Below are 11005 nucleotides of genomic sequence, written 5' to 3'. Positions count from 1 at the left end.
ACAGGAGATGACCAGACCGGGAATGAGACTACAGGAGATGACCAGACCGCGAATGCGACTACAGGAGATGACCAGACCGCGAATGCGACTACAGGAGATGATCAGACTGCGAATGCGACTACAGGAGATGATCAGACTGCGAATGCGACTACAGGAGATGATCAGACTGCGAATGAGACTACAGGAGATGACCAGACTGCGAATGCGACTACAGGAGATGACCAGACTGCGAATGCGACTACAGGAGATGACCAGACTGCGAATGCGACTACAGGAGATGACCAGACTGCGAATGCGACTACAGGAGATGACCAGACTGCGAATGCGACTACAGGAGATGACCAGACTGCGAATGCGACTACAGGAGATGACCAGACTGCGAATGCGACTACAGGAGATGACCAGACTGCGAATGCGACTACAGGAGATGACCAGACCGGGAATGCGACTACAGGAGATGACCAGACTGCGAATGCGACTACAGGAGATGACCAGACTGCGAATGCGACTACAGGAGATGACCAGACTGCGAATGCGACTACAGGAGATGACCAGACTGCGAATGCGACTACAGGAGATGACCAGACTGCGAATGCGACTACAGGAGATGACCAGACCGGGAATGTGACTACAGGAGATGATCAGACCGGGAATGTGACTACAGGAGATGACCAGACCGGGAATGAGACTACAGGAGATGACCAGACCGGGAATGTGACTACAGGAGATGACCAGACCGGGAATGAGACTACAGGAGATGACCAGACCGCGAATGCGACTACAGGAGATGACCAGACCGCGAATGCGACTACAGGAGATGATCAGACTGCGAATGCGACTACAGGAGATGATCAGACTGCGAATGCGACTACAGGAGATGATCAGACTGCGAATGAGACTACAGGAGATGACCAGACTGCGAATGCGACTACAGGAGATGACCAGACTGCGAATGCGACTACAGGAGATGACCAGACTGCGAATGCGACTACAGGAGATGACCAGACTGCGAATGCGACTACAGGAGATGACCAGACTGCGAATGCGACTACAGGAGATGACCAGACTGCGAATGCGACTACAGGAGATGACCAGACTGCGAATGCGACTACAGGAGATGACCAGACTGCGAATGCGACTACAGGAGATGACCAGACCGGGAATGCGACTACAGGAGATGACCAGACTGCGAATGCGACTACAGGAGATGACCAGACTGTGAATGCGACATACTACAGGAGATGATCAGACTGCGAATGCGACATAGTACAGAAGATGACCAAGTAGCTAGTTTTAAAACTTAAACCTGTCCTCAGCCCCTTTATGGCACCTCCTTTACATTCCTGTCCTCACCCCCTTTGTAGAACCCCCCTTCACATTCCTGCCCTGCCTCCCTTTTATATCACCCCTCCTCATTCCTTTCTGTTTCTGATACTTTTCCCCCTCCCTCCTTCATAACAGTGCCCTCTTCCCTGTCTTACCTTACACAGGACACAGCACAGCAGATGACATCGGAAGTGCAGCAAAGGGATGGACAGAGGGCGGGACCTGCCCCAGTTAACTGATTGGTTGATAGAATGCAGAGCAGTTCTATTAACCAATCAGTTAACTGAGCCAGCCCCTGCCCTCCGTGCATCACTGTGCTGCTCTTCCGATGTCAGCTCTGTGAAGACAACACAGCTAGCAGGCTGTGTTAGAGCCTCGGGCGGCTCTGGTCCTGCAAAGGGAACGGCGTTCCTGCTGTGAAAAAAGTGCGGGGACGCCGTTCCCACGCGTTCCCGCAGGACTCGAGCCCTGTAGACCCCCCACTAAATACAGACTCCCCCTCTCCACTAAGTAGAGATCGCCTCCCCAACTATAGATCCCCTCCCTCAGTACATACCCCCTCTCCACTAAGTATAGAACCCCCCCCCCCCCCTCAGAGGGGATTTATACGTAGTGGTACACCCTGGAGTAAGGCTACAGTCAGAAGGCGGCAATCGGCCATCTTTTTACACCCACCGGAGTCTTGCATTTCACACTTATGAGTTCTGTTTACTGGTAAAAATAAGTGTGAAATGCAAGACTCCGGTGGGTGTAAAAAGATGTCCGCTTGCCGCCTTCTGACTGTATTCTTACTGCAGGTAGGGTTGCCACCTGTCTAGGAATCACCCGGACAGTTCAGGTTTGGAATCATGTGTCCGGGTTTCAGACTGCCTGAAACCCGGACACATAATTCAGACTGGACTATGGCTATCCAGCAGTTCTCTAAGCTGAGCGTCTCTTTCATGCTGCCCAAAACCAGCACTAACAACCCCCCCCCCCCCCCCAAACACACACACACACAGAATGGGAGAGGAGAGAGGGCTCGATCTGCACCTCTTCCTCCCTCCCCTACCCATCTGTGTCTGCCCACACTCCAGTCCCTGGGGCTGTGCCTCAGAAAAGAAAAGTTGGGGCTGGAAATTTGAAGTCCAGCAGTCTCAGATACATCTGGATGAGAGGTACTGACTGCCAAGGGGTGAATGAGCTCTGACTGAAGCCTTCCCCCTTCTCTCTCCTGCCTCTGAGTGAGTACACTAAGGTAAATCAGGGTTCTCAGAGCACCCCTTACATCAGAGCTCCCCTTTACACCAGAGGACACAGTGTTCCCCCCTTACATCAGAGTTCTTAGTGTTCCCTCTCCTTAAATCAGGGTTCCCAGAGGATCCCTTATGTTGAGGTCCCCAGAGTTCTCCCTTACATCAGATTCTGCAGAATCCCCTCTTACAGTGAAAGGGAACTTTCAGATCTAAAGGGGAACTCTGTGGATTCTGACGTAAAAGGGGAACTCTGCGAGTTCAGATGTAAAAGGGGAACTCTGCGAGTTCAGATGTAAAAGGGGAACTCTGTGGACTCTGATGTAAAAATAAGTGTGAAATGCAAGACTCTGGTGGGTGTAAAAAGATGTCCGCTTGCCGCCTTCTGAATGTATTCTTACTGCAGGTAGGGTTGCCACCTGTCCAGGAATCACCCGGACAGTTCGGATTTGGAATCATGTGTCCGGGTTTCAGACTGCCTGAAACCCGGACACATTATTCAGACTGGACTATGGCTTCCCAGCAGTTCTCTAAGCTGAACGTCTCTCTTTCATGCTGCCCAAAACCAGCACTAACAACCCCCCCCCCCCCCCAAACACACACACAGAATGGGAGAGGAGAGAGGGCTCGATCTGCACCTCTTCCTTCCTCCCCTACTCCTCTGTGTCTGCCAACACTCCAGTCCCCGGGGCTGTGCCTCAGAAAAGAAAAGTGGGGGCTGGAAATTTGAAGTCCAGCAGTCTCAGATACATCTGGATGAGAGGTACTGACTGCCAAGGGGTGAGTGAACTCCCCATCCATCCCTGTGACTGAAGCCTTCTTGTTATTAACTTCATATGTATAGATTATACAAAAAATAAAAATATTGCTGTGCGCCGCTAAAGTGTTTGGGTTTGACGTGAAGAAAAGGTGGCATCCCTAACTGCAGGTGATTGTCAGGTGTACCAAGATGGCCACGACTGAATGTCACTTTCGTTGGCTTTCTGACAGGACTCTAGTGTTCTATCTGAAAGTTTGATACCCATCAGAAAGCCGCTACTCGGCCTACTGCCCATGTGCAGCCAAAGTGATGTTGCCTCGCGGCCATCTTGGTACACCCGCACTCGTCCACAGTAAGCCTAGAGTTAGAAGTCGGCAAGTGGACATCTTACACACCCACCGCAGTCTCGCTTTTTCGCAGTTATTTTTAAGAATAAACTCAGCTTACCTAGTGAAATGCAGTATTTAGAAGTCCGTAACACTGTTTTGATGTTTCATTTTAAAAGCAGCGGTCTTCTGTCTGATTAGCAAACCTGTGAGATCAGCAGGCTCGCCGCTGCTTTTAAAATTCAACATCAAAACAGTGTTACGGACTTCTAAATACTGCATTTCACTAGGTAAGCTGAGTTTATTCTTAAAAATAACTGCGAAAAAGCGAGACTGCGTTGGGTGTGTAAGATGTCCACTTGCCGACTTCTAACCCTAGGCTTACTGTGGACGAGTGCGGGTGTACCAAGATGGCCGCGAGGCAACATCACTTTGGCTGCACATGCGCAGTGGGCTGAGTAGCGGCTTTCCGATAGGTATCGGCTTTCTGACAGGACACTGGTGTTCTGTCAGAAAGTTCAACGGAAGTGACGTTCAGTCGCGGCCATCTTGGCACACCCGACACTCGCCTGCAGTAAGAATACAGTCAGAAGGCGGCAAGCGGACATCTTTTTACACCCACCGGAGTCTTGCGTTTTAACACTTATTTTGTTAACAGTAAATGGAGCTTAAATAGCAAAATACAATATTTTGGCATCCGTAGCGCTGTTTTGATGTTGAATTTTAATAGCAGCGGCGAGGTTTGCCGATCTCACAGAACACCGCTGCTTTTAAGATTCAACGTCGAAACAGTTTGACGGAATTCCAAATCCTGTATTTCGCTATATAAGCTCTGTTTAGTGGTAAAAATAAGTGTGAAATGCAAGACTTGGGTGGGTGTAAAAAGATGTCCGCTGCGTGACTTTAGACTGTAGGCTTAGTGCGGGGTGTTCCAAGATGGCCGCAACGGAACGTCGCTTCGGTTGCACTTTCTGATGGGTAGCGGCTTTCTGATAGAACACGGGGAGAGGAGGCAAATTACATCATACTGCCATGAAGTCTGTAGCTGCAGCATCATCCCGGATTGCCAATTGAAACCGCCAATATTTATGTACAAATTAGAGACTTCAAAGGGTTATCTGCCCAGAGTAGGGTTGCCACCTGTCCGGTTTTGACCCGGACAGTCCGGGTTTGGACACATGTGCCCGGTTTTCAAGCCGCCTGAAACCCGGGCACATATAGCTGCAGTTCAATCCTGATTCATCAGCGTAACAGTGTACATTACTGCTCAGTCTCCGAGCCACGCTCAACGATGTGCAGCGGGCATACCTATTCAGCCTGTGATTGGCTGATAGTGTCACGTGCGGGCGGCGTACACAAGGGTCTTTGATCGGCTCGGACGGTGGACATTGTCACATGTGGAGGCGGGGCTGAACTGTGGGTGATCGCGGCCGCCCGAAGTCCCGCCTCCTTGCCTGGTGTGTTCTCTGCTGTGTCTCCTCGAGTCCTCGCTGAGTTGTCTTTCACATCTGCCCTCTCACCCACCTCTGTCAGCCAGTCCCCTGTCAGCTCCCCCCTCTGTCAGCTACCCCTCCCCTGTCAGCCACTCCCCCTCCGTCTGTTACCCCCCTCTGTCAGCCACCCCCCCTCTGTCAGCCACCCCCCCCCCTCTGTCAGCCACCCCCCCCTCTGTCAGCCACCCCCCCCTCTGTCAGCTGCCCCCCCTCTGTCAGCTGCCCCCCCTCTGTCAGCTGCCCCCCCTCTGTCAGCTACCCCCCCCCTCTGTCAGCTACCCCCCCCCTCTGTCAGCTACCCCCCCCTCTGTCAGCTACCCCCTCTGTCAGCTCCACTCCCCTCCTCTGTGAGCTACCCCCTCTGTCAGCTCCATTCCCCTGTCAGCTATCCCCTCTGTCAGCTCCACTCCCCTGTCGGTTACCCCCCGTCAGCTCCCCCCCCGTCAGCTCCCCCCCCCCCGTCAGCTACCCCCCTCTCTGTAAGCCACCCCCTCTCTTACCACCTTTCTCTCTCACCCACCTCTGTCAGCCAGTCCCCCGTCAGCTCCCCCCTCTGTCAGCTCCCCCCTCTGTCAGCTCCCCCCCTCTGGTCAGCTACTCCCCCTCCGTCTGTTACCCCCCCTCCGTCTGTTACCCCCCCTCCGTCTGTTACCCCCCCTCCGTCTGTTACCCCCCCTCCGTCAGCTACCCCCCCTCTGTCAGCTAACCCCCCTCTGTCAGCTACCCTCCCCTCTGTCAGCTACCCTCCCCTCTGTTAGCTACCCCCCCTCTGTCAGCTACCCCCTCTGTCAGTTACCCCCTCTGTCAGCTCCACTCCCCTCCTCTGTGAGCTACCCCCTCTGTCAGCTCCATTCCCCTGTCAGCTATCCCCTCTGTCAGCTCCACCCCCCTGTTGGTTACCCCCCCGTCAGCTCCCCCCCGTCAGCTACCCCCCATCAGCTACCCCCCTCTATGTAAGCCACCCCCTCTCTTACCACCTTTCTCTCTCCCCCCCTCAGCTACTCCCCTCTCTGTCAGCTACTCCTCCCCCTCTGTCAGTTACTCCTCCCCCTCTGTCAGTTACTCCTCCCCCTCTGTCAGTTACTCCTCCCCCTCTGTCAGCTACTCCCCCCCCTCTGTCAGCTACTCCCCCCCCTCTGTCAGCTACTCTCCCCCCTCTGTCAGCTACTCCTCCCCCTCTGTCAGCTACTCCTCCCCCTCTGTCAGCTACCCCTCCCCCTCTGTCAGCTACTCCTCCCCCTCTGTCAGCTACTCCCCCCCCTCTGTCAGCTACTCTCCCCCTCTGTCAGCTACTCTCCCCCCCTGTCAGCTACTCTCCCCCCCTGTCAGCTACTCTTCCCCCCCTGTCAGCTACTCCTCCCCCTCTGTCAGCTACTCCCCCGTCAGCTACTCTTCCCCCTCTGTCAGCTACTCTTCCCCCTCTGTCAGCTACTCTTCCCCCTCTGTCAGCTACTCTTTCCCCCCCCTCTGTCAGCTACTCTTTCCCCCCCCTCTGTCAGCTACTCTTTCCCCCCCCTCTGTCAGCTACTCTTTCCCCCCCCTCTGTCAGCTACTCTTTCCCCCCCCTCTGTCAGCTACTCTTTCCCCCCCCTCTGTCAGCTACTCTTTCCCCCCCCCTCTGTCAGCTACTCTTTCCCCCCCTCTGTCAGCTACTCTTTCCCCCCCTCTGTCAGCTACTCTTTCCCCCCCTCTGTCAGCTACTCTTTCCCCCCCTCTGTCAGCTACTCTTTCCCACCCCTCTGTCAGCTACTCTTCCCACCCCTCTGTCAGCTACTCTTCCCCCCCCCTCTGTCAGCTACTCTTCCCCCCCCCTCTGTCAGCTACTCTTCCCCCCCTCTGTCAGCTACTCTTCCCCCCCCTCTGTCAGCTACTCTTCCCCCCCCCTCTGTCAGCTACTCTTCCCCCCCCCTCTGTCAGCTACTCTTCCCCCCCCCTCTGTCAGCTACTCTTCCCCCCCCCTCTGTCAGCTACTCTTCCCCCCCCCTCTGTCAGCTACTCTTCCCCCCCCCTCTGTCAGCTACTCTTCCCCCCCCCTCTGTCAGCTACTCTTCCCCCCCCCTCTGTCAGCTACTCTTCCCCCCCCCTCTGTCAGCTACTCTTCCCCCCCCCTCTGTCAGCTACTCTTCCCCCCCCTCTGTCAGCTACTCTTCCCCCCCCTCTGTCAGCTACTCTTCCCCCCCCTCTGTCAGCTACTCTTCCCCCCCCTCTGTCAGCTACTCTTCCCCCCCCCTCTGTCAGCTACTCTCTCCCCCCCCCCTCTGTCAGCTACTCTCCCCCCCCCCTCTGTCAGCTACTCTTCCCCCCCCTCTGTCAGCTACTCCCCCCCCCCCCCTCTGTCAGGCCACCCCGTCTCTTACCACCTTTCTCTCTCACCCCTCCTCCCTCTCAGCCTGCTTCTCTCACCCAACTCCCCATCACACCCCCAATCCCCTCCCCATCTCTCTTTCTCCCCCCCTCTCTCTTCTGCCTCCTCAACCCCTTTGCTTCTCCTCTCACCCTTTCTCACCTCCCGCCCCCACCTCTTCTCCCCCTCAGGGGGTGAGGGCCCCATGATTCCTAACAGTGGCCCTGTGAGTGAGTGCACACGTTTGGATGTATTTTGATTCCTGTGTCCTGCAGACACTGGGCACAGTGATGCAGCACCTGCCTCTACTTTGCTTACTCTCCAAGCTCCCCCTCCCCCCACACAATGGAACGAAAGAAGGAAAATAGCACTACAGTAGAGCAGCTTTGCTCCGCCCCCAAACTCCGGCTCCCACACTTCCTGGCTTGAAACAGCTCTTGGTAAGTCAGTCTAATGTGGGCCTTTAGGGGCAGGGGACACCGATGGGGGGGGGGGTTCCCTGATCGAATAGAGGTCTCTAAGGGGAGTGCTGATATAAGGGGACCTAATGGGGTTCCTCTATGGAAGACCCCTAAATTATGGAGGGGGTAACACTGACCCATATTTTAGAAAGTGGGGTGACAATGACCCCTGAGGTAACCCTGTCCAATAAAGCGTGCCACATTATCGCTCTCCTTAGTGCACCCAAAGGTTTCCCAGGTCTTCACAATCCTATAGTGTACACTACAAAAAAAATTGCCATACACGGCTAAAGTGTTCGGGTTTGGCTTGAAGAAAAGATGGCAACCCTAGCCCAGAGCGCTCCTTTCACATGGTATATCTAATATAATAATAATAAACCAACAATACAGATTAATACTCAATTATTAAATATTGTATTTTTACTAATTCTAATAAATAATGTATTCATTTCACCCATGTAATATTATGACATCGATTGTCATCCTCAGAGTAATCTATGTCCACGTGTTATATATACAATGAGACAATATTGTTTGTCCTAAGCAAAAATGGCCGCCCCCGGCCGGAGTCCTTTCACAGAGCAGCGTGACCTCTAGTGTCTACTGGAGGATTTCCTGTGTGTCCCTATGCAATGTATTGTGGCGTTTGGTCCTACGCAAAATGGCCGCCGGCCGGAGCCTCAGCTAAATCTTGTTGTCCTCTAGTGTATGGGGGAAGAGACAGTAAGAAGCTTTCTATTGAGAGGTGAGGAGGATACATGGAGGGAAATATGAATAATACCGATTATAGGAGATCGATAATGGGAGAGGAGAGAGAGGGGGGAGGGCACAGATTTCTATCTCATTACAGGGAAGTCACAGCACACTCCTCAACTCTAATCCTTCTATAGAGCTGACATATACCATAGTGCTGTACACTGAGCCAATCACATCATTCTCTGTTAAGAGGAGCTTACACTCTAATGTCCCCTCCCCCCACAGTCACATCAGTCTCTGTACAGAGGAGCTTACACTCTAATGTCCCCTCCCCCCCACAGTCACATCAGTCTCTGTACAGAGGAGCTTACACTCTAATGTCCCCTCCCCCACAGTCACATCAGTCTGTGTACAGAGGAGCTTACACTCTAATGTCCCCTCCCCCCCCACAGTCACATCAGTCTCTGTACAGATGAGCTTACACTCTAATGTCCCCTCCCCCCCACAGTCATATCAGTCTCTGTACAGAGGAGCTTACACTCTAATGTCCCCTCCCCCACACATCACATCAGTCTCTGTACAGAGGAGCTTACACTCTAATGTCCCCTCCCCCCACAGTCACATCAGTCTCTGTACAGAGGAGCTTACACTCTAATGTCCCCTCCCCCCACAGTCACATCAGTCTGTACAGAGGAGCTTACACTCTAATGTCCCCTCCCCCCACAGTCACATCAGTCTCTGTACAGAGGAGCTTACACTCTAATGTCCCCTCCCCCACAGTCACATCAGTCTCTGTACAGAGGAGCTTACACTCTAATGTCCCCTCCCCCACAGTCACATCAGTCTCTGTACAGAGGAGCTTACACTCTAATGTCCCCTCCCCCCACAGTCACATCAGTCTCTGTACAGAGGAGCTTACACTCCAATGTCCCCTCCCCCCACAGTCACATCAGTCTCTGTACAGAGGAGCTTACACTCTAATGTCCCCTCCCCCCACAGTCACATCAGTCTCTGTACAGAGGAGCTTACACTCTAATGTCCCCTCCCCCACAGTCACATCAGTCTCTGTACAGAGGAGCTTACACTCTAATGTCCCCTCCCCCCACAGTCACATCAGTCTCTGTACAGAGGAGCTTACACTCTGTCCCCTCCCCCCCACAGTCATATCAGTCTCTGTACAGAGGAGCTTACACTCTAATGTCCCCTCCCCCACAGTCACATCAGTCTCTGTACAGAGGAGCTTACACTCTAATGTCCCCTCCCCCCACAGTCACATCAGTCTCTGTACAGAGGAGCTTACACTCTAATGTCCCCTCCCCCACAGTCACATCAGTCTGTACAGAGGAGCTTACACTCTAATGTCCCCTCCCCCCACAGTCACATCAGTCTGTACAGAGGAGCTTACACTCTAATGTCCCCTCCCCCCCACAGTCACATCAGTCTGTACAGAGGAGCTTACACTCTAATGTCCCCTCCCCCCCCACAGTCACATCAGTCTCTGTACAGAGGAGCTTACACTCCAATGTCCCCTCCCCCCACAGTCACATCAGTCTCTGTACAGAGGAGCTTACACTCTAATGTCCCCTCCCCCCACAGTCACATCAGTCTGTACAGAGGAGCTTACACTCTAATGTCCCCTCCCCCACAGTCACATCAGTCTGTACAGAGGAGCTTACACTCTAATGTCCCCTCCCCCACAGTCACATCAGTCTCTGTACAGAGGAGCTTACACTCTAATGTCCCCTCCCCCCCACAGTCACATCAGTCTGTACAGAGGAGCTTACACTCTAATGTCCCCTCCCCCACACATCACATCAGTCTCTGTACAGAGGAGCTTACACTCTAATGTCCCCTCCCCCACAGTCACATCAGTCTCTGTACAGAGGAGCTTACACTCTAATGTCCCCTCCCCCCACAGTCACATCAGTCTGTACAGAGGAGCTTACACTCTAATGTCCCCTCCCCCCCACAGTCACATCAGTCTCTGTACCTGTAGATTACTGAAAACACGGAACATGATATATTCTATAATAGAAGAGACCCTGGAGAATAATATAGTAGTAGTTCCAATGTTTCGATCACGTGATGCACAATGGTTCCTCGGTGTAGATCTTTAGGACACAATATTATATTTTCCCAAATTGTTTTGGTAAATGTTTGAAGATGAGGTAAATATCTCTGGAACACGTGATGTCTAAAAATTGTGTCCCCCCATAAACTCACTCCTATATTTTCCATGGGTGACACTTCGACCTCTTGGCGCCTGCACTATATCCAAAAGACGGCAGGGCGTCCATGGACCTGAGCCCTGTTGGCACTGCTCGGGGGCCTACACTGGTAGAGCAAACTTGGGAACGGCACCGGAAC

The sequence above is a fragment of the Lithobates pipiens genome, unplaced genomic scaffold (genome assembly GCF_037356315.1).
Source record: "Lithobates pipiens isolate NorthernLeopardFrog02 unplaced genomic scaffold, aLitPip1_a1.2 Scaffold_19, whole genome shotgun sequence".
Lineage (NCBI taxonomy): Eukaryota > Metazoa > Chordata > Amphibia > Anura > Ranidae > Lithobates > Lithobates pipiens.
This window is presented reverse-complemented; position numbering follows the sequence as displayed.